Source organism: Falco biarmicus, chromosome 7, assembly GCF_023638135.1.
Source record: "Falco biarmicus isolate bFalBia1 chromosome 7, bFalBia1.pri, whole genome shotgun sequence".
Classification (NCBI taxonomy): domain Eukaryota; kingdom Metazoa; phylum Chordata; class Aves; order Falconiformes; family Falconidae; genus Falco; species Falco biarmicus.
The window spans coordinates 11,011,005-11,038,435 of record NC_079294.1 but is presented as its reverse complement, the minus strand read 5'-3'; the positions used below and the strand labels follow the sequence as shown (position 1 = coordinate 11,038,435).

The window sequence follows — 27,431 nt, the reverse complement described above, 5'->3', positions numbered from 1 at the left end:
AATTGTGTTTAAAGGAAGATTAACAATTTTGACAATGAAGAGGAAGTATTATGTCATTGTTTTAATTTTCTTGACATAGCAATGATAATATGAAAAAACTGAAGTCACAAAAACAGATTTGGAAAAAAACTGTGCAAGTTGCATATAAAAAACCCTGCATGCTCATCTTCGGACTCTAGGTTAAGGCATCTTTTGAAAATTAGTTTTAAATATGCCTCAAAATAGATGAGGTATTTTTTTTGGCAATTTAGTTTTAACACAAGTTAGCTATTCAGAGAGACATAACAGAATGTATGTATTTCATGTTGGAAAAAACATTTGGGCAATATCTTGCCACTGTACTCATTCAGGTCTTTGCCCCTCTGTTGCCTGGCTCCATAAACACCTAAGGAGTTTACAGTAGCTGCAGACTTTTGGAGCTGGCCTGAAGCCAAAGATCACTTGTTGCAATGCTTTGCTTTGCATCATCTAAATTTTACGTAATCTATATCCATATCTATATCTATCTATCCCTACCTGATACAAGCACACATGGCATTTGCAGGTAGCCTGAGCTCTGCTTACAAGGCTGATGTAGATGCATAATGCTGGGTCTTGGGCATGCTTTAAATTACAGGTAATTCTCCAAATCCCCAGACAAGATAAAAGTAGACATAGTTCTTGTCTGCTAGGTCTCCACATTAATATCCACTTGGGTAATGCACGGGGAGAGTTCAGAAAGACATCTAATGCAATCAACAAGAAGCTTCCTTGCCAGGCAACGTGGGTATAATTTACAATTTACTCATCTTCAGAGATTACACATTTCTTCCAGGACTGTAAGAGGATTCTGTCTACAGAAGAAATCACTTCTTAAAGCAAAGCATTTGTGTCTTCTTAGAATGTTGAAAGGTGGTGTTGTTGAAAGGTGATGATTCACCTTTCTAAAACAGCCTATTACTTGTAATATTTTTGCAGGGTGTGGAAGAATCATTACATCAACAGATACTCCTATAGTTATCCTGTGCATGTCAGAGGAAAACAATTAAATTCAGATTCACCACGTGAATGTAAAATACCACAAATGCTACACCAATTTTTTCCACCATTCTAATGCTTCTCTGGTGTTGTCTTCTTAAGTTGCTCCAATATAAATAAAATAATTTAGACTTTGTAAGATGTTCAAAGTGGGAGTTTCGCTTATCCTTCCTCTGAAGTAAGCAAGGTATGAATTCCAGTCCATGATTAAAAGAAACTTTGAGCATCTTATACAACAATGGTTTCATGACAAAACACTGAAACTCCTTGGGTAGGAGATTTCAGGAATTCAGTTGAGTTGTCAGATGTTTGCATTTCCCCAAAGTCTCACATTCCAAAGATAGATAAATAAACATACATACATACCTGTATCTACCTACATAGATATCGATATAACTATAGATATGGATATAACGATATACTGGATACAGTCTTAGTCGTTAGCATTTCATACACATTCAGAGTATTTTCTTGCTGATTCAGCAAGCTATTGAAACGTTGAATAAATTTAGGCATGTGATTCATACAGTTTAATGTGAGTTCAAACTGAAACTGAGGTCCAAGTAGGATCAGCTAGAAGAACACAGATCCCTATAAACACTTTCTTCCTTTCAGCTCAATCTAAACCACTGTAAGCATATCTACAACAGGCATCCCATTTGGAATTTCTAGTACTTTGGCATGATTGGAATTGGAAAATGAAAATTGCTCCACTGCTCTACTCACAGGTATAGTTCTGACTACAAAAAAGTGAGACCCAAACTTGGTCCAGATTTTCTCATTAGTAAGAGATGCATCAGCAGAGAAATATGCAGTGTAAAGCCACAGTTCTGTTCTAAAAACACACAGCAGCATTACCTAGCTTTGCACAGTAACACAGGTTGCTTTTCCAGGTTGTCTTCTTCTATACTCCAGTGTATACAGCTATTGAACATATAAACCCTGTAACATTCCCACAGTCTCTGAGGATCTCAGGGAAAACTTTTCAGAGAGAATGTGGGAGGGAGGGATATACCAGGAATTTAAGCAACACATCTGCCACCTCAGCATATCTTGTGAGGCAGTTAATAATCACTTCTAGAGTAATCCACCATTCTTTCACAGGTAGGTGTTGAAATACCAGCAGTTCAGATGATCAGGTGGTGGATTGTTTGAAAATTCTAGAGAAATGGGAACTGAAAAAATGAAAAGCAATTATCCATTGCTCCTGAATCACAAAAGGGTTGAAGATGGAAGGGACCTCTGCAGATCACCTGGCCCAAAACCCTGCTCAAGCAGGGTCACCTAGGGCCAGTTGCCCAGGACCACGTCCAGACACCTTTCAGATATTGCCAAGGAGGGAGACTCCACAATCTCCCTGGGCAACCTGTGCCAGTGCTCGGTCACCCTCACAGTAAAAAAGTGTTTCTTGATGTTAAGATGGACCCTTTTCTGTTTCAGTCTGTGTCCATTGCCTCTGGTCCTGTCACTGGGCACCACTGAAATGGGCCTGGCTCCACCATCTTTGCACCCTCCCTTTAGCTATTTGTGCACATTGATGAGATCCTGCCTGAGTTTCCTCTGCTCCAGGCAGAACAGTCCCAGCTCTCTCAACCTTTCCATATGAAGGATGCTCAATTCCTTAATCATCTGAGTGGCATTTTTCTGGACTCTTGGCAGTATGTCTATGCCTCTCTTGCACTGGGGAGCCCTGAACTAGACCCAGCACTCCAGGTGTGGCCTCACCAGGGCTGAGTAGAGAGGAAGGATCCCCTTCCTTGACCCACTGGCAACAGTCCTCCTGATGCAGCCCAGGACACCAGTAGCCCTTTTGGTTGCAGGGCACATTGCTGGCTTGTGTTCAACTTGGTGTCCACGAGGACACCTTTTCTGCAAATCTGCTTCCTAGCTGGCTGGTCTCCAGTGTAATACTGGTGCATGGGGTTGTTCCTCCCCAGGTGCAGGACTTCACACTTCCCCTTGTTGAACTTCATGAGATTCCTGTCAGACGGTTTCTCCAGTGAGTCACCAGAGCCTTTGCCCCAGCAGCTTCAGCAGCTGTCCCACATGTTCCTGTGTTCCTTTCACCACTTAGACACTTACAGAAGCCCTTCTTGTTGCCCTTGACATCCCTCACCAAGTTCAACTCCAGGTGGGCTTTGCCTTTCGTAACGATGTCTCTGCATGGTCAGACTGCCTCTATATTCCTCCCATGTTACCAGCCCTTGCTTCCACCTTCTGTATATTCCCTTTATATGTTTGAGTTTTGCTAGGAGTTCCTTGCTCAACCACACAGGCCTCTTGGCATTTTTGCTTGACTTCCCATGTGTTGGGAAGGACTTCTCTTGAGTGGAGGTGATCCTTGAATACTGTCCAGGTTTCCTGGACTCTTCTTCCCTCCAGAGCCTTATACCTGGGATTTTTCCAAGCAGCTCCCTGAAGAGGCACAGTCTGTCCTCCTGAAGTCTAGGGCTGTAATCCTGCTTTTTGCCCTGCTTCTTCTTCTCAGGGTACTGATGTCCACCATCACCTGGTCACAACAACCAAGGCTCCCTTCCACCACCACATCCCCAGTGAAGCCTTCCTCATTTGTGTGTATGAGGTCTAGCAGATTATGTCTCCTCATCGGCTCCTCTTTCACTTGTGTCAAGAAGTCATCATTAATGCTCTCCAGTAGCCTCCTGGGTTGCTTTTGCCCTGCTATGTTGTCATCAAGAATTATCAAAGTGGTTGAAGTCCCCATGAGATTCTGTGCCTGCGGATGCGAGGCTGCCTCTGGCTGTCTGCAGAGGGCCTCATCTGCTTGTTCCTCCTGGTCAGGCAGTCCAGAGGAGACACCCACTACAAAGTCACCACTACTGCTCTGCTTTTTAATCCTTACCCATGAGCTCTCATCATTCACCCTCAGGCAGAGCTCCATGCACTCCAGCTGCTCTCTCCCTTAAAGGGCAACTCCCCTTCCTCGTCTTCCTGGCCAGTCCTTCCTAAAGAGTCTGTCCACTGCAGCGCTCCAGTTGTGCAAGCCATCCACTGCCTCTCTGGGGATCCCAACAAGATCCCAGCCCTGCAGCTGCACACAGGTCTCCATTTCTGTGTGTTCATGCCCCATGCTGCGTGCCTTAGTGTGCAGGCACTTCAGAGAGACTTCCTTGCTCATGCAAATGCTTGAGGTGATGCAATTTCAGCCCCATTTTTGTTCATTTTATGTTCCTCGTTGTTCACGTCACCCCAGGTCCTTTGCTTGTCAGCCTGTCCATTGCTGCCTTGTGGTTCCTGGTTTAAAGCCCTCTTAACTAGGTCAGCCACCCTGCAGCAAAGATACCCGTGCAAAGATATCACCGTGCATGTCGTGAACTGATCAGCTTATTGCAACTGTAAGCTCAACACTGAAGATTTTCTGCTAGAGGAATCTCTACTGTGAACCAGGAGAATCCACAGAGCTCAGCAACCATATTCACTCCCTATGAACCCCTAAAATTTTAAGGGATCTCTAACTGGGTTTCACTACTTTAGTCCTCCTTTCCTCTGTGGAGGCAAATCTCATCATGAAAAAGACAGGAAGGAGTTAAGGTCTATTCCTATGGAACACATTAAGTTTAAAAACACATGAAAACTTTGAGGATATACATCCATATATGCAATATGTAATTCAGTAAACATGGTAAGAACTAGCTCAGTATTTAATTATGAACTGTGGTTTAGGGTTTTTTTTTCCTTCCTCATTTGAAAGAAACAGAAAAAAGGTTAGTAAGCACAGCCAGCGAGATGAAAGGAATAAACGAAAGGAAAGGAGGAAGCAGAAGACAATCCCAGCTCATCACTGCCTACTGTCAACTGACTAATTTTTTGCATAAAGCATAGTTCCTTTTAGAACCTTCTGTGCCTGAGGTGGAGAACAAGCAGCTGTCCCCAACTTTTCCAAACAATGCTTTAAAAACTGTGCCCATAAAAGGTATAATTTTGGAAATCTTTGCAGAATGAGGTATTTACTTAATTTAAAAAAACTAGCATGATAGTAACAAAAACTTGAATGGCTTGGTAGAAAGTAAAAACACACACAACGATCTTATACTTTTCCTTGGTCAGTAACACTCAGCCTACTTGCACATGGTGTATAAAATTTTTCAAAGACAAGTAATGAATGGTGATGATATGTCACATTTGAAAGATATTATCACCTGGGTTCAGGTCTTCCTTCAGAAAACTGGTGTTCAGAAAAATTATGGAACCGCAGCAGCAATCACTGCAGCATTTGATAGAAGAGAGAGGACGTGACATCATATCCCTTGCTAGAGACACTGGAAAGAACGAGTAAATCTCTAACAGAAACACAGCTACATCTTATTTTGTTTCAGCATTAAAGGTCTAAATGAACATCACCATTCAATTGTATTCTGGGCAACAGCCCAAACTCATCTTTGCAGCAGTTGATTTTGAAACATTACAGTCAATCATATCTTCTCAATTTGTTCTTTCAGGCTTTCGCTATCCTTCTGGTTTCCATTTCTTGTTTGGAAGCCTTGAGTCATTCACCCTGGCAAGACGACCAACCTAAATCAGTTATTTTCTTCAAATTATACTGAAATTGGGATCTTGCTTAGTTTGTTGTTTTCTTCCTCTGTCTTTCACATAATTCTCCCTTTAAGGATCTAATAAAGCTGATTGAAGGCATGAACACAATATTGCCTTTCTTCTGTTGCTGTCAAGTCCAAGTCTCTTACCCACATTGTTTTATAATTGAAACAAAAAACCTCTTAGGTCCAATTCTGCTTTCATTACCTCTGCGTTATCCCAAGTATAAATAAAAACCCTGGGTTTCATGACCATGTCAGTTACATTAAACGAATGCGCCACTTTCTGATTTTACAAAATGTTTTATTTCAACAAAGGGAAGGAATTTTGAAGACATGCTTGGTAAAAGGGTGGGTATTCTTCAAAAAGAGGAAGACAATATGTCTAAATGTAATACAATTTGCTAGAATGTAATTTATATGAGGGAAAATGTACCTTTTTATTTCACGGTATGCAGCATGTTGTGAATTTATTACAAACAGAAAATAAAACCAATTGAAAACAGGGCAATATTACTTTAATATAGCTATTAGGGTGAAGTAATCTTTAGGTTGACCTAGCTGGAGATTTAAAAGATTTTAAATTCCCACAGGTTTCAGACAAACCAGCAAGAGCTTAGTGAAGGCAGGCAGAAATTAGTACCTACCGCTAAGAAAAAGGGACTTACAATTTAGCCATTTATTTTGAGAGCAGCAAGACATTGGCCACTTCACACGTAGTTCACCCTCAGTCACGGTGCCTACAACCATTTGCCCAGCTGAAGAGGTATGTTCTAGGGGAGGCTGGATGTCATTCAGGGGCAACAGGCACAGAGCTGGGCATACTTGAAAAGATAGTAAATGTTGGACACATTCACAGAAAACCAGGCTTGGACACTCTGTTGCTCTCCAAAAAGCTCTTTTTCTTGTGAAGTGCGTTATGTATATTATCCTACTGCAAATGTTAAACACATGTCTTAACAGGAACCTCATATAAAGCTATCAATGACACACTTAGCCAGGCTGGCTTCTGAATTTCTATTATGCAAATATATTTCTTTATGTTCTGTGTCTACTATACAGATATCAGCCATTTTAGATGCCAGCACTAAATATTAGGTACTTCTTTTCATAGCATATTTCACTTTTTTTCACTGAGCTTTCATTGCAACACATGGGAATTAAGGAAAAACACAATTTTTTTTCGCAGCAAGTAAATGTAATACAGAATTATGTGTTACCATGTGTCTGTAGTAACACTGATGTTATACTATATGCTAAAAGAAGACCAAGTGTCCAGCTACAAGAATACTAGAAGCAGACCAATTAATGACAGAAATCTCTCAAATAATTTAAAACAACATGGAGTACGAAAAGTGACTGGTTAAAAAGGAAGGGTCTGTCAGTGAAAGGTATTAAGATACTTCAGAAAAATTAGTAAACAGCGGAGGAGCTGGCTCAGAAACAATCAGACTGGCCAAGAAATGGATAAATAATCAGCATCAACCTACCTCACTTATTCAAAATGACAGTCATCACCATATTTACGGCATGTGGGACATATTATGAAGGTATTATGATCCATCATCCATGTGACATATTCTTATTGAGAAATGAGCCTTTCTGCCATGAGTATTAATCACCTCTCAATCTCTTGGTCAAAATCCTTGCTAATTTTTGGCTTTCTAGGCTGCACTCTGAATTTAAATGAGTCACGGGACACACCTAAATATAAATCCCTCAAGAAAGGGAAAGATGAAACCTTCCTCTTCCTTTCTGGTGTCTACAGCAGCAAAACCTGAGAGTAAAAAAAAAAGGAATCTTTCTTAAAATTTCTCTCTATTCAAATGAGTCCTTTCTTATACTAGATATTTCTCACACGCTTTCTGTGCTTTGCTATATTCAAGTGCCTCCCCCCCCAAATTCTAGGAAGGTGAAGTTGGAGCCTTACATTGTAACATACAACATAGTCTCAATGGTTCTCCATGTGTAAAAAAAGAACATCTTGTTCTGGCATTTTTTTCCCCAAGGATGATCATAAATTAATTACTTAAATGGTACATTGTTCCCATGTACTGCTTGAGTAATAGATTAATGTGTATTGAATTAAACTGCATTTTAAAAAATGCAATCTGCTCACACCTCTGCCACTTTGCAAGTGCCAGGGGCCTGGGAAACCGGGCTGAGAGCTGCTGCCGAGGGAGGAACTGGGCTGCTTGGGAGGACGGTGATGGCTGCTGGGTGGAGAGGCAGCACCCCGGCAGCTGGCACTCACCGCTCGCTCCTGCTGCCACCAGCTCGGCAGCAGGAGCAGCAGCACCAGCTTCGCAGGGCTCCTGGCCACCTTTGCCCACTCCTTCCTAACACTTTAGTCTGGCCCCCATCACCAGTGAGCAAAGTACCAGTTCTGCCCCCTCTTCTGAGAAGCCTTAAGCTGGTCTGTTTGATGTAATTCCTGTTGAAATCAGTGCAAATGGCAGCGTTATTGTCACTGGCAGCTGGTCTAGGCTCTTACAAAATTGCCTGCATGTAATCACTAGCTGGGCTGTAGAATGGGTCTACATGTCTCATTTCTTACAACTGACAGCATTTTCTTCCCCCAAAGACTTTCCCTCTAGCTGCCCCTTTGTTTGCAATAGGAACAAGCTACAGACATGCCAAAACAGCTTTGCCTACAGCTTCTGAAACAGAAAAATTCTTCATTGCATCTTGAATTGTCAGAACTGGCAGAATGCTTCATTTGTTCAGTAGGAGTTTTAGTTGTTCAAACACTAGAAGAGAATTTAAAGGTTTTTTTCCCCCCCTTTTGCTAACAGTACTGCTGTAACTGGTACGACAGGAAGCAGTCACTGTTTTAAAGCAGCTCCACACCTATGTCTATTGAAGCTAAAGAATGCATGAAAATGATTCATTTTTAGTTTTGATACCAGAGAAAAAAATAGACTTTTGTAGCTATGTGCTTAGAGATCTGTTTCTGACGCTAAAAAAACCCACACAACCACCCACCAGAGAAAGGATAACTAGATGTGTTTTCTGGAAAAGACTGACAGCATTTCTCTGTGTAAAACTGATGCTGTGATTCATTAAACGAAAAATCATGAGATGAACAAAATTTCTGTGCTTGCCTTGGGAGCGTGTCCCACTCAGATTGGTTGTGACTTCATAAAAATACAACATTAAGTTGTTTTAATTCCATCAGAAAAAAATGTGGCTCAGGAAGGAAAATTTTGATTGCAAGTTAATGTTAGCCTTCATCGGAATAAGTTATACTCTTCAATATCCACATGCGTAATCCCTAGGGAGTTATATGACTGCATGTATGCTTTCCCATCTGCTAGCTAAATATGAGATTCAAGAGGCTTTCGGTGTCATTATACAGATTAGTGACTCTCCCAAGAGGACTCTAGGCTCATGATACAGTGAATAACTTACAATGAGATTTAGAAGACCAACTTGCAGAAATCATTTTGTGTTTGTATGAGTTTTGCACCTGCAATTATTTGTGCTTGTAATTTAGGTTACTTAGATGTTTTTAATTTACAGATGCAATCAGTGATGTAGATACTTAAACTTAACTGAACTGCAGGCAACCATAACTGCAGGTGCAAAATTTTGACTGCAATGATCTGAATCCATAAACACATCCATCTTCTGAAATCTAAAGTAAAACTAGGCCAGCCGTGCTTTTATAGTGTTTCTAACAAACTAAAAAACTTACACATTTTTCCCGTTTCTCAAAAAAATCTCAAGGCAGCACTTTTTAGCATTAAAAAAATAAGGTACATTAAAAATACACAAACATGCACATAATAATTAATTTGATTCCATCTTTTAGCATCTTGACCTTTGGGGTATTTTTCTTACTCCCTTTACAGCACCTCTAGAAGGAAATCATAAAAGATTCATGATTTTGTAACAGCAATACTGTTGATAGTTGCACCAGTAGAGAGCAACAGTCTTATACGCAGAGAGATCAAAGTGTGCAGCATTTGTAGCACTACTTAGGCAGGGAACGGCACCACGAATACGTACGCAGATTGGCACTTGAATTTCCATCTGGCAGACAGTTGTGGTACCTAGACGTACCATGGGAGCAAAAGGTATTATTGCACAGATGTGTGAGGAAACTCGCACGAATGGCCACTACCTGCCTAAAGACAGACAAAATACCTCTGTGAGTCGCTGAAACTGGAGTCTGCTGTAAGAAAGTTATTAGAGTTTTACGTACTTGGGAGCAAGGAAATAACTCCTCAAAAAGCAGAAATTTCTTACAGTTACAGGTACTGTCCCTAGGTACCAAGACGGTGTCACAGATCCCTTCCTCCCCCACCGGGGTGCCACCACGCAGTGCCAGCGTGATACAGCGAGGGCATGGGTGTGACGGTGTGACACCAGACTCCAGCCCTTTGTTCCAGCCAGTTCAGCCCGGCCCAGGTTACACTGCTTAGGAAAACTTGCTCAGATGAGGATCTGTGCTATACACTGACTGTCATGGATGCTGGAGAGATGCCCAGAAGGATACCTCCTATTCTTCACACACCACACACAAACACCCTAAAAACACCACATGGGTTAATATATCATCCTCAATGTTACTCCAATCTAAGAACAAACAGAGCTGACAGCTAATGCAAACAAACTTATTTTCATTTTTTTCTACCACAATACATTATGAACATGAAAACTCCCTTTTCAGGCAATATGCAGTGGTGCTTTCAGATTCCACCTTCAGTACTACGAAACTCCCACACTATGACGACATTCCTCTCATCCTTCTCACCCAATTTATAAGATTAAGTGCTATGATGTCACGTGTCGTGGTTAAACCCAGCCTGCAACAAAGTACCATGCAGCCGCTTGCTCAGTCTCTCCCACCCCCCATCCCAGTGGGATGGGGAGGAGAATCAGAAAAACGTGAAACTCATGGGCTGAGATAAGAATAATTTAATAATTGAAATAAGATAAAGTATAATAAAACAACAACAATAACAATTGTAATGAAATGGAGAGAGAAATGGAGAGAGGAATAAAACCCAAAGGGTAAAAACACAAGTGATGCACAATGCAATTGCTCACCACCTGCTGACTGATGCCCAGCCAGTCCCTGAACAGCAATCGGTGGCCCCTGGCCAAGTCCCCCAGTTTCTATACTGAGCATGACGTTCTATGGTATGGAATATCCCTTTGGCCAGGTCGAGTCAGCTGTCCCGGCTGTGCTCCCTCCCAGCTTCTTGTGCATCTGCTTGCTGGCAGAGCATAGGAAGCTGCAACGTCCTTGACTTAGAGTAGCACCACTTAACAACAACTAAAACATCAGTGTGTTATCAATATTATTCTCATACTAAATCCAAACCACAGCACTGCACCACCTACTAAGAAGAAAAATTAACTCTATCCCAGCTGAAACCAGGACATCACATCTTTACTTTGTCTGGAGAGGTGACTAACTAACTTCACTCTGAGTTTCTCAAAGAGAAAAAGAACAGGCAAGGTAGGTTTAAAGGACAGAAATGAAGAAGATTTACCAAAGGTTTACCAAAAGTTTCCAACCAAAGTTGACTGTTAAACAATTAGAAACAGATTTTGCAAGGCTTTACACCAGTGATATACTTCATTATAGTTACTGATGACAAGTTATAGTTGCTGCTACAAGGTTTAATGCAGAGAGATGTAAATACCTTTTGAGACCAGATCAACAGGCAGACAAATGTGTGAAGGGAAGAACCATATAGAAGTTGCTGCCATAATTGTTATTGTTGCTGATTATTATTCAGTGATCTACTCTTATTATATATAGCCATGCCCCGTCTGCCAACAGTCTCCTTATATCCAAAGACATCTGTAAAGAACCCTGACTGATTTCTGAAAAAAAGTAATGAAGTCTGTGTCTTAGTGATGTGGCAGTTTCTACTGGATTATTTATTTTTTTAAAAAACCTTGCAATGTGTTCTTTGAGTAGCAAACCTGCCTCAGCAGGTTTGACCTGAACATCTCTTTTGAAATGTTTTCTTTTTCTCAATATACTTTTCTGATCCAGCACCCTTCTCAACTTGAATTGTTCTGCAGAAAAGAAATTTTGCCACTTTGGCATTGAATAAACAAAACAAACAAACCCTCTCTCCCAACTTACATTTAAAAGCATACGAGCATTTTACTTGACAAATGAGCGGAGCGTTCCATGTATCAATTCAAGTAAATGCAACCCAAGCTACTTAACAGCAGACAAACGGTCCCGCATTTTACAACTTCAAATAATAATACCTTTATAACCATCAAAAAGAAATTCGATTTGGGTCACACTTGCTTTTATTCTAGCTCTCTAATTTTCTCTGAATTTGCAAGAAAGAAATCTTTTTTCTTGTGTTGCTCACACGCATGCCATGAGGCTTGCTCAGGAACCAGCTCAGAGCTGGATTTAGAACTCAGCCACATTAGCTGGTGTTTATCACTGCACCTCGGCAGCAGTATGATTTGCCATGATCTCACACTCTGTAAGTGTCACTGCAATTTGCAACCACACTACTTCCTTGTTCTCCATCATCAGAGAGCATTACAAAGTCAATCTAAACAACATTTCACTAGGCATGACTAAATGATTACCCAGTATTCTAGAGCATTGATTTAGAGACACGTGAAAACCTGCTCTATGGACAGTATAACCAACAAGGACATGAGAACACATTTATATTGTTTTCATTAGGGTAACAAGCAGTAAGAACTGCAGCTTCCTAGCAAACTGCTATGAAAGGGCAGAAAGTCTGTGCTACAAGCAGATTTGCAAGGCAAGGTTGGGCAGAGAGCTCCAGGTGCGATGGGTGCTGCTGTAATTGTAGCTGGTCTTGGACGAACAGTTGGTAAAGTTGTTTGGAGGGCCAGGCATCTGCAGGCAATGCTCTGAGAAAAGGCATCCAACACTATCAGCATTGATACACAACACAGGAGGTTTTTCTATGGGCTCTGTTTTGCTGCAAGTGAAAAATGCTGAAGAGCCCACAAGCGTCAGTGAGCATTTAATAAAATGTGTCTCTGCAGTTCAAGAAGGAACTACACAATTTATGATTTTGAACTGAAACTATGCAAAACTGGCAATACAGGAAAAAAAAAAAAGAAAAAAGAGAGAGAGACTGAGCAGCATTGTCAACAGCCTTGCGTTCTCCTTTTGGGTTACACAAATTCAGACAGGGATGTCACCTGAGGCCAGCTGAAAATTATCTGAACAGCTGCATAACTAAAAAATGAGAGAAATAATAGCTTCTTGAGCCGTAGTATTTCTGAAAGCAGTAGTTTAACTTAACTTTCTGCCATGATGCACTGGTTGGTTTTTCTTCTGGGGAAGAACATACTTTTTAGTAAACACATTTTTACACTTATGTAAAAGTGAGTAACAGTAACAGAGTTATGGACTCTCTCACTGATTCAGCTCCTGCTAAAGTCACAGTATTTTATTTTATTTATTTATCTTTATTTTAATAGAGTTTATACCACAGCTTTTGCAAAGGAGTTTTAAGAGAGCTTGGAGAACATAACTACCCCTTTTCTTTCAGAGACTACATGTTTCTTAGTTTTTTTCTCTAAGCATTCAAGACCTTTTTGTACCTGTGGTTCCTATTCTTCTTCAGTTTTTATCTATGAAGCTTATAATCCCAGTTCCAAGCAAAAAAGCTTGGTACCGTTAGCCTTCCAGACACAAAACAGTGCAGCTACTGTTACATTCAAGCTTTAAGCAAAACCAGTGAGTCTACCGTATGGATACTGATATATGTCTATCGCCCTATACTGTTCTACACCACTAGCAAACACCACCAGGCTTCCACGAATAACATATATTTTGATCCAGGATTTGTAACAGAAATGATCTTTTGGTTTAGAGATACAAAAAATGGCTAAATGTTCATTCTGGTAATGAATGTCTAAAACTCACACTTGAGGATATAAAAAAAAGAATCATAAATAATCAATAGAGAGTGGAAAGAGAAATGTAATGCTTTCCATCATCTCTGGGGTCTGCCTTACACATGGACCCCTCAGAAACCACAAAGTATAAAGCAGTGCCTCATAATATAATGGATACTTGTACTTTGTAGGTGCAGTACATTTACCATGCGTACAGATGCAGAACGTAGCAGTGCAGGGAGCCCTGGTACCGCAGCTCGAGCCTGCTACCATTTGAGCTAAAGCAGAACTACATTAGCTGGCACTCACAGCAGTTCATTTATCCTGTCTGCGGGCAAACCATCACAAGGCAGCAGCACAGCACACACACACAGCCACATCACTTTTCGAGCAAAATGAGTAGAGAAAGGAGGTAAGGGGAAAAACACAACCTTGTATTAAGTTTAATGTATATACCTGTCTAATTAATTCATTTTTCAAAATTATTTAAGCCTCTGGGAACGCAGCCTTTCTACGAGACGTTATACTTGAATGGCACTACTTCACAACAAGTCAAGCACATAGAATCATCTTAGACATGACGAATAATGAAGTATTACTTGAGATTTTCAGCTTATTCACTCCATACTTGTTTGTGATGATGTGGTAAAAGAAATGCTTTGGATCTCAGCTTTAACCATTTTACTGGACATCTGGTGTTTGCTGCTTAAAGTTTCACTATTACCAGGGTCATTGTAATTCTATAGCACATCTGGGCCAAATTCCCTGGCAGTTTTTAGTGAATTCTGTGGCAGTGGAAACATCTGTAGCTGTGCACAGTTCCACACATACAGAATTGTGAGGAGTTGCAGAATGTTCTTGGATCTTTTGCATTGCAGTGTCCAGGAAATTACCCACTGGTAATGGATGATCTTTCAGTTATATATATATATATATATATATATATATATATATATATGTATGTATATATAAAATCTTCTGTGGGATCTGCCCAAATCCAGTACAAACCACACAGATTCTAATCGCTGATGTTCTATTTTCATCAGTCGTTAAAGAAAACACTGATGCCTCTGTCTTCATGTTTTCAGAAGTACACACAGCCCTTGGAGATATTTTCTTGGAAGTGGGCGGACTGGTGCAATGTGAAACTGGCCTGCTGTCACTGAAAATTTTGAGAACGGCAAACAAAGCCTAGGGTACAAGAGTTGAAGAGAGTGAGAAGAGAAATTTAGCAACAGAGCCTTGCAACAAAGGACGAGGCACAGTAATCATTAATTCCTATCTTCTAAGGTAAAAATAAGGATTAAAAAAGTGGAGCATTAACAGACATCTGCCATTTGTATGTAATCAACTTTTGTGTTAAAATTCTGTTAATGACATTATAGTGAAATTACGTTTTGATTATTTGTTTTAAAATGATAGAATATAACTGTTACTTGTTACAAAGAAAGGCCTGTGAGAATGAATGGTCTTGAATAGTCTCTGATGGCCCAGACCCTGAAGTATTTGTGCCAACTGGTTAGGATTAAATCAATATATTAAAATTACCTGGACTTGATCCACAACTTTGCTTTGCAAAACAAAAAAATAAAAACAGCGTCGCCCTCCCCTCAAAAAAAAATAATTGTTTAGCACCATGTTTCTTTCCAGTAGTGTAACACATCATTGACTAAGCCACCAGAGGAACAAACTAAATTTATTCTGTTATTTGCTGAGTCACTAAGCAGTTCTTGTTCTATGTGCTTGGACTGGCAAAGTGAATCACTGGATAGAGTAAAACCTTATCTATATCTCAGCCTAAATCCTAATCTGAATTAAATGCTAAATTCTTAGGAAGGAGGCTTGCTCTGGGTCAGCCTACAGCATTTTTTCAGCCTCAGAAGAGGCTTTGAAAGTGATTTTACAGAAGATAATGCAGTATGCTGAGAGGATCATTTGGAGGATGTAAGGAAGAGCAATAATAAGCAAGAGGGGTGAAGAACTGGACAACATGTCTGTATGGATAGTGCAGCTTGAAGGGGAGAGCATAAAGATGCCTACCCTAGGAGGAAAGATCTGTGCTAGGAAATAGGTCAGACATATTAAAACCACATGTAATAATTGCACAAATAGCTGCATTTAGTAACTGCTTGTTATAGGGCAAGCATTCTTCAGCGATGTACCTGGTTTAAGAAATGCCTACACTTTCCCAACAAAGCTTTCCCCAGATGTTCAGACCATCTCCATGTCACAGTCTTCGACACTCATTTGTGCTAATACAATTATCTGTAAAACTGCACTGTACCCCAGATCAATAAAGAGTGGAGAAAGGAATCCAAACAAGGAAATGCTAGAAACAGTAAGTCTTTCTGGAACAGAAATCTGAAAGAAATGTATGTGGAAATGACAGGACGAGAGCAAAAGAAGCTAAAACATTAAACCCGTGATGAATGTGTAATCAGAGAATTTATGGTCTGAAAGTCTGTTCAGGTTGACTGAAGGGATGCTCATTAGGGATGAAAACACCTTTCACTTTGCTGTATTTGTTCCCATACAGATTAAAGACAACATTGGTCTTGAAGGTAGAGAATCTGAGCAGCAGACTAGGTGGAATGCAGAGAACAGCCAGAAAGAGCCAGAGATGGTGCCTGGAACAGAGAATGTATGATATTCCCTACCAGACTGAGGCAGAAATTCCTTCCTTAACCCCAAACTGTAAATAGGTAAGACTTGAGCCTCCAAAAATACCTCCCCACCCCAACCCCAATGGATTTCCTATTTACCTTGAAGGACTAATCCATGCTATCACATCTTCATCTGTATCCAATCATGCTTAAAAGGAAAGAAAAACTCCCTCCCTATCATGCATCTAGTCAATTGTGCGTTAAGAAAAAACAATCCGTCTTGATCCCTGACAGTGACTTGCTGAAGCTCTGAAGCATGATGTAAGTACAATCATTATTACTATAATGCAAACCTCCAAGTGTTACGGTAGGTTTAGGGCAGCGCAAGATTTCCTGTTCTCAAAGCTTAATACAAGGCAGGATGAGTTATGAGACTAGGCTACAAACTCAGAAGGGACCTTTTAGGATACATCTCTTTACCGATACAAGTTTTCATCTAGAAATTACACTAAATAATATTTGGAAAGACTTAAGTAATGGCCCTCCAGCAAAAGCCCTCCAGATGATTGTTCCAGCTTTTTTCTACATTCAGAGAAACCTGTGTTTGAAGGCTGCATTTGCTTAACCATCAGATTCCAGGTACTGGTTGTGGTGAGCAAGGCTGAAAACCCTTGAACTCATAGGTGCCAGAAAACTTTTTCCATAGGTGAAAAATATATCTATACAAGCAATCAAGTAACTTTTCAATACTCTTTTTCACAACCAGAAAAACATAGCCCCTTGAATTTTATGACACAAGGTTTATTTTCCTCCCAAGGTAGTTTTGTGGTGCTCTGAAATTCCTTCAGTATCTCTATATTTTCTTTGAAGTGTTGATTTAATTCAGTATTTTATCGTTGTGTTACCAAAGTTATATAGAGGCAAAATTCTGTACTTCCTTACAATTACTTAGTTGCACCTAGCACGTTTCTTTTTCTATGCTTTAGGATTGCATGATCCTTTTTGGTATGGTGTAGTCCCATGTTGAGTTAATTATTTTTAACAGCTAATTCTTTCAGTGTTACTACTTCCTAAGACAATGTTCTCTGCATTGTTGATACAGCAAGTATAATCTGAGTTTTGATTCCCCCTTGAATTACTTTGTATTTGGCCCTATGAAAATGCCTTCAGTTGCAGGTGACCATGAAATCTGGTATAATTCTAAAGCAATAATCTGTTCTCATTCTCTGCCTCACCAGTTTTTGTGTCTGTTGAAATATTTACCAAGTTCATTAAATGTTCACAGGGAATAAAATACAAAACTGATTTTAAATGCTTATTTTAATTTCTACTTTCTGCATGTGGTGGCTTTTTTTTTTTTTTTTTATTTAACTAAAACTCTTCCCACTCTTAATTATTGTTCCCTACTTGATTCAAAAATAATAAGGGCTGGGCTTAATTATACATTTGATTATAGAGATAACAATGGCTTTGAAGCATTCCCAAGCCCAGCTCAAGGAAAAGACTTTAACTGATAATATTTCAGCATACATATTTAAAGTGTGTGAGAGTATTAGTTTCATATCAGGGAAATTCAGAATTCTGTCATCTGCCTGGCAGACCGAAAGTTCACCCTGCCAGGACAACTGGGCTCAGTGATACCACAGATCCACTTCAGCCCATTTGAAGTTCCATTCTGTATTTTGGTTTGCTGAGTGGGACAGACTTTTTCAAGAAATGATTTATATAACCAGTATTTAATGTTATGTCATTGAAAGTATGGAAGGGAAGCCCTTTTGTTTGATTTATGTCATCTAGATAAATTATTTTCTAGGTGTTGTAAATGAATAATGCCAATGATGATGGAAAAATGTTTCTACTCATAAACAGTTGTTATCAGTTATTTGTTGCATATCTCAGCAGATTATATCATAACTATTTTCTTTCCATCCAACTGTAACACATACCGCTTTTCCTCCTTTGCACAAGCAAAGGACTTCCTAGTCACGATTACAGAAAATGCCTTATGAAAATATTAACTACCTAGAATGGGCAGGAGCTAAAGAGCTAATATTGTGGCCAGATAGTTTTCAATTGAGTAGTCACAAAGGCAGTGCAAATAGCTTGTTAAATTAAAGCCAAACCTGTAACCTACAGTTTTACTGATAATAGCCTTACCAATTCTCTGTCATCTTGTCAATAAACCCCTCCACCTACTTCATGTTGTTTTTCTTCATTTTGCATTCCGGTGAGACGTTTTGGTCTCTAGGGGGTACCCCCAAACCCTGGACGCTGCACCCACCAGCCTTCCAGCTGCCCTGGCCTTTTGTGTTCTCTGCTCCGTCTTCCCAGGTGGCAGCTGCAGCAACTGGGATTTACTGTATTTGCCTCCAATGGCTCCAGCTATGGAATTCCGATTTCACCCACTTTTGGCATAAACTAGCACTGCTGTCAAAGAGGAAATAATCCCACGTCGCTCATCTTCCTTTCCCAGTCGTTCTGTCCTGCCCCCACACTGTCCCTTCCTTCCCGCTGACAAAAGGTCTGCGCGCCTACACGACGAGCCAGCCAGAGGCAACCCTCCTGAATTACCAACACTTTTCTTTTTTAATGGCCAGGTGAGTATTAACCCCATCATTTTTCCAACATCCATGACTCCTGACCAGGTGCAGAAGTGCCTGTGCTGGCACAAAAGAGAGTGTGGCACAAAAGCAGGAACATACAGCATGTACCACCACTAGTTTAAAATATCCATGAAACTATGGCTTTGGTTAGATAGAAATCAGGATGTAGCCTATTATGTTTTCCTCTTTAACTTGATTTTTGATGTATGGTTCACATCTTGCTGGATATTATACTCATCCAGCTGTGCTATAATAATGGCACTTTTACCCTCTCATCAGGCAGTAATTTTGAATTAAAAAGTCTCTTCTAGGGATGGCTTCTAAAGTACAACACATACCACCTCATGAATGTGGTAACTGATACGTCGACATTCCAGAGTGCTAAATAGGTGAGGATGTTGGCTTTCAGGAACAATCTCTTGCCAGATAATACTTCATTATCTGACAGACCATCTGGTTTCCAGCCCGTCAATGCTATATTAATACCGTCAGCTCTCTACACTTGATTATTGCCCAACATTTCTATTACTCTGTAAATAACAGAACCAAAAAAAAAAAAGAAAAAAAAGGAAAAAAAGAAAAAAAAAGTCTTCCAGAGACTGAGCAAGACAAATCACCACTTGCTCATGTACTTGTCATTGTCATTTTTGGATAATGGCCAAACAGTGGATTTTTTCTTCATGTGACTCGTGAATTCAGAGTACAGCATACCTCATTGTTATCAGGAGAAAGATCACCAACTTTTAATTACACAATATATATAAACACAGCTGGCCTAGTGACTCATTTAGTAATGCAATATGTTACTCCCTAAAACTCTGATTCAGGTGTGACCTCAGGACTCTTTCTATTCCAGTTGTTGAAGACTGTGAGATTTACAGTGATTTACTCCTAGACTACTGGGAATATTTAAAAGAATCTTTATTTTCTGGGACTTCAGAAGGAATATTTGGACTGTAAATGAGAAGCTGTATCTATTAGATCCTTTTGGTGTCTGTTCAGAGCACCCTGTTTAAGAATGGCTAATCAGAAGAACGTGCAGTTCATAGTTCCATAAGCAATAATAGTTGATCTCTTTACAGCAAAATATACATTCCTCCAGTGGGGGGAATGTCACTGTGGGAATGTAATGACATTACAGTACAAGATCATGAAGAACAATACTAGCTGCATTTATAAAAGAAAGAGATATATTAAAATACGAATAAAAATAGTGTTTTAGTGCAGTTAGTAATGGAACCAAATGTTTATGAATATTGTATTAGGTTCTAGATGAAATACTTCTACTGTGAGCTGGGAAGCTGGTGAGTGCTTAGCCTTCATTTGTCACCAGCTCTGAGTATTTGCCTTTTGTGTATAACTCCCCTTTCCGCAGGAATCGGCAACGTGTCTCTCTGTGTCTCTTTTTTTTCAATAGTCTTGACTTAAAATGTCAGCTATCTCTCAGTAACTGATGTAGTCAACCCTGGCAATACATGGTCTAAGTTAAATATCTGGTTCAAAATCTAGATGCCTAAGGAAATCTTGCAGCTAAATAAATAAAACTCAGAACAAAATATTTTTGAAAAAAGATTGTGGTTAGCTTCCAGTGAAAAATGCATAAATAATCAATTAAAGAAATGTTCAACATTTCTTATACTCTTTTTTTTCTTCCCATTAATTGAATGCTTTTCCAGTGAGTACTCAAGACATGAACGATCACACTCTTATCAGGCATGTCTGAAGTCCTTTTTCAAATAATGAAACACAAATATAAATATAAGCAAGTTACGGTAAAAGAAAGACCAAACTGTTCCAAAAAGTAGTTACAACTAGATCAGATCCATCATAAATGTCTGTTTTAAATTTAATTGTTCTCCATAAGTCAGGTCAAACATGAAAAAACAGGAAACAGAAATTAACTAGAATAACTTTCTTTTATTCCAATTTACTACTCAGTGCCTACAAGACTCCAAAACAGATGCCTCTGAGCCCAACTTCAGTGAAGTCTGAGGTACAGTTTCTCTATTTCAGAACAGTAAAATATTAGATTAATTGTTTTGTAGACACATACCATGGATTCAGCAAAGGTGCAGCAGCAGATGCAGCCCTGACAGAATCGGGTCAAGTTGTGCAGCAGTGCAACATGCCCCTTATGCTGCACAAGAGCCAGCGCAGCCCCAAGGGATGTTAATGGGAGAACTAAAGCCCCATCCCAGGCTGCATTCATGTGCTAGCAGAATGAGCAGAGATACTGCTGCCCTGCCTCAGCAACATCTATAAAAACTTGGCAAGAGGCACCGTTCTCTAATTCTGCAGTCAGTGCTATCCCCGCCGTGCAGAACTGCTTTTACAGCATGTTTTCTTTCCCAGCAACACCAGAAATTCCTCTTCAGGGGCTGTGAATGCTCCCCGCCATGCTGCGGTCCCCACCACCAGCTCCTGCAGCCCCACAATGTCAGTTTCCAGGACTCTTCTCCTCTCCAGTCCCACTGCGTTGGGACACCCCCTTCAGCACTTACAGACCTGATGCACTGTGCTGTGCTACCAACTTCACATGCATCGTTATTCAGTTACAGGGAACCTGAGTCCAAACTTGAAAGTTTAAATAGAACATATCACACCACACCGCAGCCTTTCAAGGCAAAAGGCCTGTGGCAAGACATCCTGCCTGCTTTCTGATCACACCAGCTCTCTGTATAGCTTTGTATAGGCATGCTTAGTTACATGCATGAGCTTTTGTAGTGACCGGCCTGCCAGGGGAGGCTGGTGATGTTAGAGAGAGAAGTGAGGACTGAATGTCTTCTTGTTCAGGATGCTGTAACTGCTGAAGGTGGTGTAAGCCCAGGCACATTTTTCTATGCTGGGTGAGAAACAGGCTGATGAAACTCCGCAGGCTCAAGCTAACAGATCTGCCCTCTTCCACATCTGCAAGGGATCTTTTTTTTCTTTTTAATAAACTCATTGTCATAAAGAGTTTAGGCAAAAGAATTAGAAGCCATGACTCCATCCAGATGCACTATCACTGAGTCACAGGTCACGCTCTCTGGACTGATACATTTTGAAGAACACAGTTGCAACAGAAATGTAAAATGAGTATTGATATCTCTGTTCTGCCTCTTCTGTGACTACTGAAAGAGGATGTAAAATGGTCATTAGACCACGCTCCAGCAAGTGGGAGCTAAGGGTCTGGATTTCTGTGGGTACAGAAGAAGGAGAAATCTCCAATTCCTGAGCAAGCCCTTTAAGCCATTGTATAAAGGAAAATATCTTTCAGAGATTTTCAGAAAATATTTCTCAAAAACCAGGTGGCCAGACACAATTGTATTTTATTATGGGCCCAATCATATGGGTGTGTGTTAGGCATGGTCTGGAAATTTCTAGAAGTGGATTGAGCCAACCAGGCATCTCCACCTGGCAACTGTATGTGTTTTTTTTACAATAAGGGTTTTAGACTTAGGTGATAATATCTTCTGGACATGACTTTTCGTATTTGTCTCATCAGTATAAAATCCAAACAAATATTTTAACTTGGGTTAATTCTGGTTTTCTAAATTAAAAGAATAATCACAGTTTGGAAAAATAGTAGCTTATAGTTTGTTCATGGAACAATGCATCAGTCTTCATGACACTAACTATTGGTACAGATTTTCTGGTTTAAGTAAAATGTATCTATCTAGGACTGGTTATAAGTAGCTTTATTCATAAACAGTTCATACTATAGCTTTAGAGTAGCTGTTCTTGCAGTTTCCAAATCCTGGGGCCTTGTCTGCACTCTGGGTTCTGACATGTTGCCCTTTGTCCTGGGGTCTATCCTGGTAGGACTTTCTAGGGGTAGGTGGGCATACGTAGTGGTGCTCTGACCACATCTTTCTCCCTGCACCCACTTGGCCACCTTTATTTTTTAAGTGTCCTCTGTGTAGGCTCACCTTTGGTAGGCTGCTAAGCAAGCTTTGTAGCTGGCTCTAAAGACAAAGCAGATTTTGTCCCACGTGTAAGGATTATTTAAAAGTTCTGTGTTTAGGTGCTTAATTTAGTTTCATTCCTGATGAAATGGCTGTCAGGCACACATATGAAGACAGTAGCAAACCCTGAGGGCTAACAGAATTCTTAGTTCAGCTTCTTTTCAGTGATGAGCAAGCAGCGTCATTTCGATATTTCTATTATAGTTACACATATTCTTCTATAAATGTTTTATAATTAACTTCTTCCTGTGAGAGAATTTCTATTCACAGGTGTTTACAAAATGGTCTCAGATGAATCACAGAAGCAGAAGCTTTGGTCATGCATCAGTTAAGGTAGGAAATGTAGACATCCAAGCTAGCTGGAATGCTATTCTACGCATTTTTCCATTGCTATCTGCAACATTTCCTATGACAATGAAAACTCTAAGATTAAGAACAAGATGCTTCACAAATGAAAAGAATTGCAATACAAAAAACCCCTAAATTAAGAAAAATAGTGTAATAGATGATGACTAGCTCATATATTCCAGGTACTGTCTACACAATTTTATCTGAATTCAAATTTTATACAATTCCCACGTAGAACTGTAGAAAAGCTTGTTAGACACCTGTCGGCACAATACACGCATATTACTTACAGGACAGAATTATAGGTGTCTAACTTCTGCTTTCCATGCTGGATATCTTAAAACCTAGGGCAACTGTAAAACTAAGAAGTGTGTAATTTAATACGTTATCTTAAACACAGGTTTAGGTAATATGCCAGAAAAGATGTGGAAAGGTAGTGCAGAAGAACTTGGTAAACAATCTGTAATTTTGCAGGTCACTAATGAATGTGGAAAGAGTGTACGGTTTATATAGAGCCTACGGCACTGTAGACTATAATGATCACACAGCAGGACAGAAGCAAATTTATGTGCTATGCTCTGGAAGGCAATATGAGCTTCGTTTTGAATGAAATGACCTACTTGGTACAGAAGGAATCAAGGAAGGTCCTAAGGAGTAGACAAGCAGCAGCAACTTATACTGGTCAAAGATATTGGATTTCTTTTTTTTTGTAAGAATAGAGTTTTAAAGCATTTATATAAACTAAACAATAAGAACCAGGATCTGCAAACACTTTGAGTAATTTTATTTAAATTTGCTCTTTTCCTCTACCAAAACCCCAAATACAATTGCTTACATAAACCAAAGAATATACATTCCAGTTTTTAGACTGCTGTATGTTGTACCCTTTCGTACCTGCTTTTAGAATTTTTTTTATTCTTCCCCTCCTGTCTTTCTGTCATGTTCTGGTATGGAACTCTTTCCTTCACTTTTTGCTCCTCTAACTACCACAGTTCCCCAGACGCTTTCTATGTCAAATATCTCCTATGAATACATTTCATATCGGAAGTCTCTCAGCATTAATACTTAATACTTTCAACACTTAAAGGAGGCTTCTAAGAAAGATGAGGACAGACTTTTTAGTAGGGCCTGTGGCGATAGGACAAAGGGTAATCATTTTAAGCTGAAAGAGGGTAGATTTAAATTAAATATTAGGAAGAAATTCTTTACGGTGAGGGTGGTGAGACACCGGCACAGATTTCCCAGAGAAGCTGTGGGTTCCCCATCCCTGACAGTGTCCAAGGCCAGGCTGGATGGGGCTGTGAGCAACCTGCTCTTGTGGAAGGTGTCCCTGCCCATGGCAGGGGGTTGGAACTAGATGGTCTTTAAGGTCCCTTCCAACCCAAACCATTCTATGATTCTGTCATTAACACACCAAACTATACAAGTTGCAGTGTATTTCTCCTCACTGACTCTTTTCTTATTTTTTCGCAACATGTATACTCATTTTCCTTTTTATATCTAGTCTAGGTTATCTCACCAGCAGCACAAAGGAGAGCACTAACATTTAAAAAACAATGGGAAGGAGTAAATCTTTCTATATTACTATCACTACCTTGAGTATGAAAACGAGGATTGTTTAGCAATTACAGATTGAACTTGAGTCAATTAATTATAATTTTAAAATAAACATAAACATTTAAGCAGCACATATTACTGCATTATGGCAAGATCATAGTCTGGCTCCCAGAAGCAGAGCATCTATTATGTCATTTGAAATCAGAGTTGCTCTAGCAAACATAGTAGCTAGTAAGTAAACAGTTGCACAGAATTTTTCATGGACACGGCTAGAATTAACATTTTAGTAGGCCCTAGTCAACTTAAACTGTTGTGCCTACAAGGCTAGTAACATCAAAGGCTAACACTTACAGGGTTTACGCCTTCAAACAGTGCCTTATTTTTTATATATGCTAGGTTTACTTGTATCCTGGAGTATAAAAAGGAAAAGGATATTCATTATCTTTATGTCACCAGAAAGGATTTTAATGAATTATAAATTATTTGGGCACTATCTGAACTTCCCCAAAAACTTGCAAACAGCCTAAAATACAATTCAGGCTTTGGCCATGGACAGATTCTAATGTCCTCCATAATTTTTTAACTCTACCTTCATTCAAAGTAACTTGCAGAATAATGCCAACAAGTAAATAAAGCATAAAATCAGAATGCGGACTTCCAAATCTGGTATAGGAATTACTGGGATCATGGAAAAAAAAATGCTGTAAGAAATTATGTATGAATTTTTGACCACACCAGTCCCATTTCTGGTTATTTCACGAGTGACCTGCCAGGTACTGTTATCAACTCTCTGCATACCTCCATGTTTAATCAAAACATCTGCGTAGAACATAAGCATTAATGTTATGTTTAATGATCAAAGTAAGAGTTATAGTAAAATTACTATTTAGGTGTAAACTTACATACACTGAGAAAAGGGGAACTGTATTTTAATGACAGCCCTGGGTTCTGTTCCTTAAAAGAGAAAGAGAATTAAAGGGCCGATATAAAGGCTTTAGGCAGCGGAATACTTTCCATTGACTTTAGAAGGATGTGAATCAGGCCCTTGAAGTAGCAACTCATTTAGTACCGACTGCTAAATTTATAGCACTTCTTTATTTTCTCTCAGCATAACAGCATCCATTCATCACACAGCAGTAACAAAGCTGTAACCTGATACATGACAAATATTACAAGCTTAATGGCTGATGTCCATTACTGATGGGACCTGCTCACCATTTAGAAAAGATTGGCACTGAAGGATTACTGAGCAAACATAGCACCTGAAAAAACTTGCATGCAGGAGTCTGTCATCAGGTGTGTGATCGAGGGCATTATCCAAGAACGCTGGCTCTTATCTTCGGTTGGAAACTGCTGCGATTGCCAACAATTCTCAACAAAGAGCTTCCGTCATGGAAGGCTGATACACCGAGCCAGTCTGGTGATGGTTTACCTTCCCAAGGCTTCATTCCTTTTTATGGATCACCTGAGACCAAGCAGCACACCAGTTTTTAATAGCTTAAATAGCAGGACAACCTAGCAAACTGATGACAATCAAGGGAAAACCAATCCTTTTTGGTAGAAAGACAAAATTCCAAGCATTCCCTCACGGTAACTTAGAAAGACCTAAACCTGCATTTTCCCAAACAGGATGCTGAGGACAACTTTCTTGCCACTGATACCAGCATTCTGTGCTGACAGCTAACTCTCCCTATATTAAACTGCTCACCAGTCAATTTTTCACCTTTACACTATTATAACTGTTCCCAGGAATACATTAAATTGCCTTTTCCCCTTTTTCCTTATGTAATGCTAGATAAAATGACTATTAAAAAAATTTGGAAAAAGCCTATGAAAATTGTTATTTGTACGAAACCGCACTGTTATTTTTCTTGTTTTAATAATTACAGCTTTGAAAAATTAGTAATGATTTGCAATTATTAATGTGAAGTCTTTAAATACTGATGGAGACTTTTTTTTCTCAATATTGTGACAATATATTTCATTTCCATAGGATATTTTAAAATGTAACTGAAAGTTTTGGGTTGCCTTTTACATACTTCCTAAAGAAAACCTAAATTAGTTTTGATATTTTAATTAAATTACCCATTTATTAAGAAAATATGAAAGAAGGAGAAGAAATACTTTAACATGTTGTGACCCAATAAATATATGAAAATCTGAATACCATGTGAGTAGACTATTTTGTGTTTTCAAAGGCAGAGGCATATTATATGAGAATATATTCAAGTAAAGGCACAAACACTAACTACTTTTATGCACAGGATGGATTCTTCTAAATCACAGTGGCAATCAAAAGAATAAATATTACCTATATACTAAATTGTAATTCATACTGGAGATAGATGATACTTCCAAATAAAAGTGGTGTAAAAAATGAGCTCTTAAAGTATCTAAGACTTTTCTGATATTACAATGTATTTTATACAGGGAACTACTTGAATTTATATCCTCACTTTAAGATGTAAGTGGAATATTTGATTTGCTATAAAGTAGGGGTTTGGAAATGAAAGAAGGTACATTGATCAAAACTTGACTTTTGTTGAGTCAGGATATAAAATCATGTTACGTGGGATTCAAATAATGAAAACATGAGTTTTATGAAGAAATGTTTTAACAGTCAGTAAGTTGAGCCCCTACCTAGATTAGGAGGCATCGGGAGTGTAGAAGTATTTGTCCCTGCCACAGATTTCAACTGCTACAAAGAACAACTAATAGATATATTTGGTTTGCCTACCAAATTCCTATGATGCAAAAGTGTTTACTTATTATGGAAAATTCCATTTATCAGATTAAAATAAACCCTGAGAAATAATTCTGTACTTGAGACAGCCAGTGCATGACAGTCAGCTACAAAACAGCATATATACAAGTTCAGGCAAAGCCAATACACAAAAATACACAAACACTGAAGGCAAGCTGTAAAAAAAAAAAAAA

The 27,431-nt window shown here is 39.3% G+C and overlaps 1 protein-coding gene across 2 annotated transcripts in view; it reads right to left on the bottom strand.

Moving 5' to 3' along the window:
- Positions 1 to 27,431, bottom strand: part of SLC25A21 (solute carrier family 25 member 21) — a 255,415-nt gene that overhangs the window by 28,804 nt on the left and 199,180 nt on the right. The window lies entirely within an intron of this gene.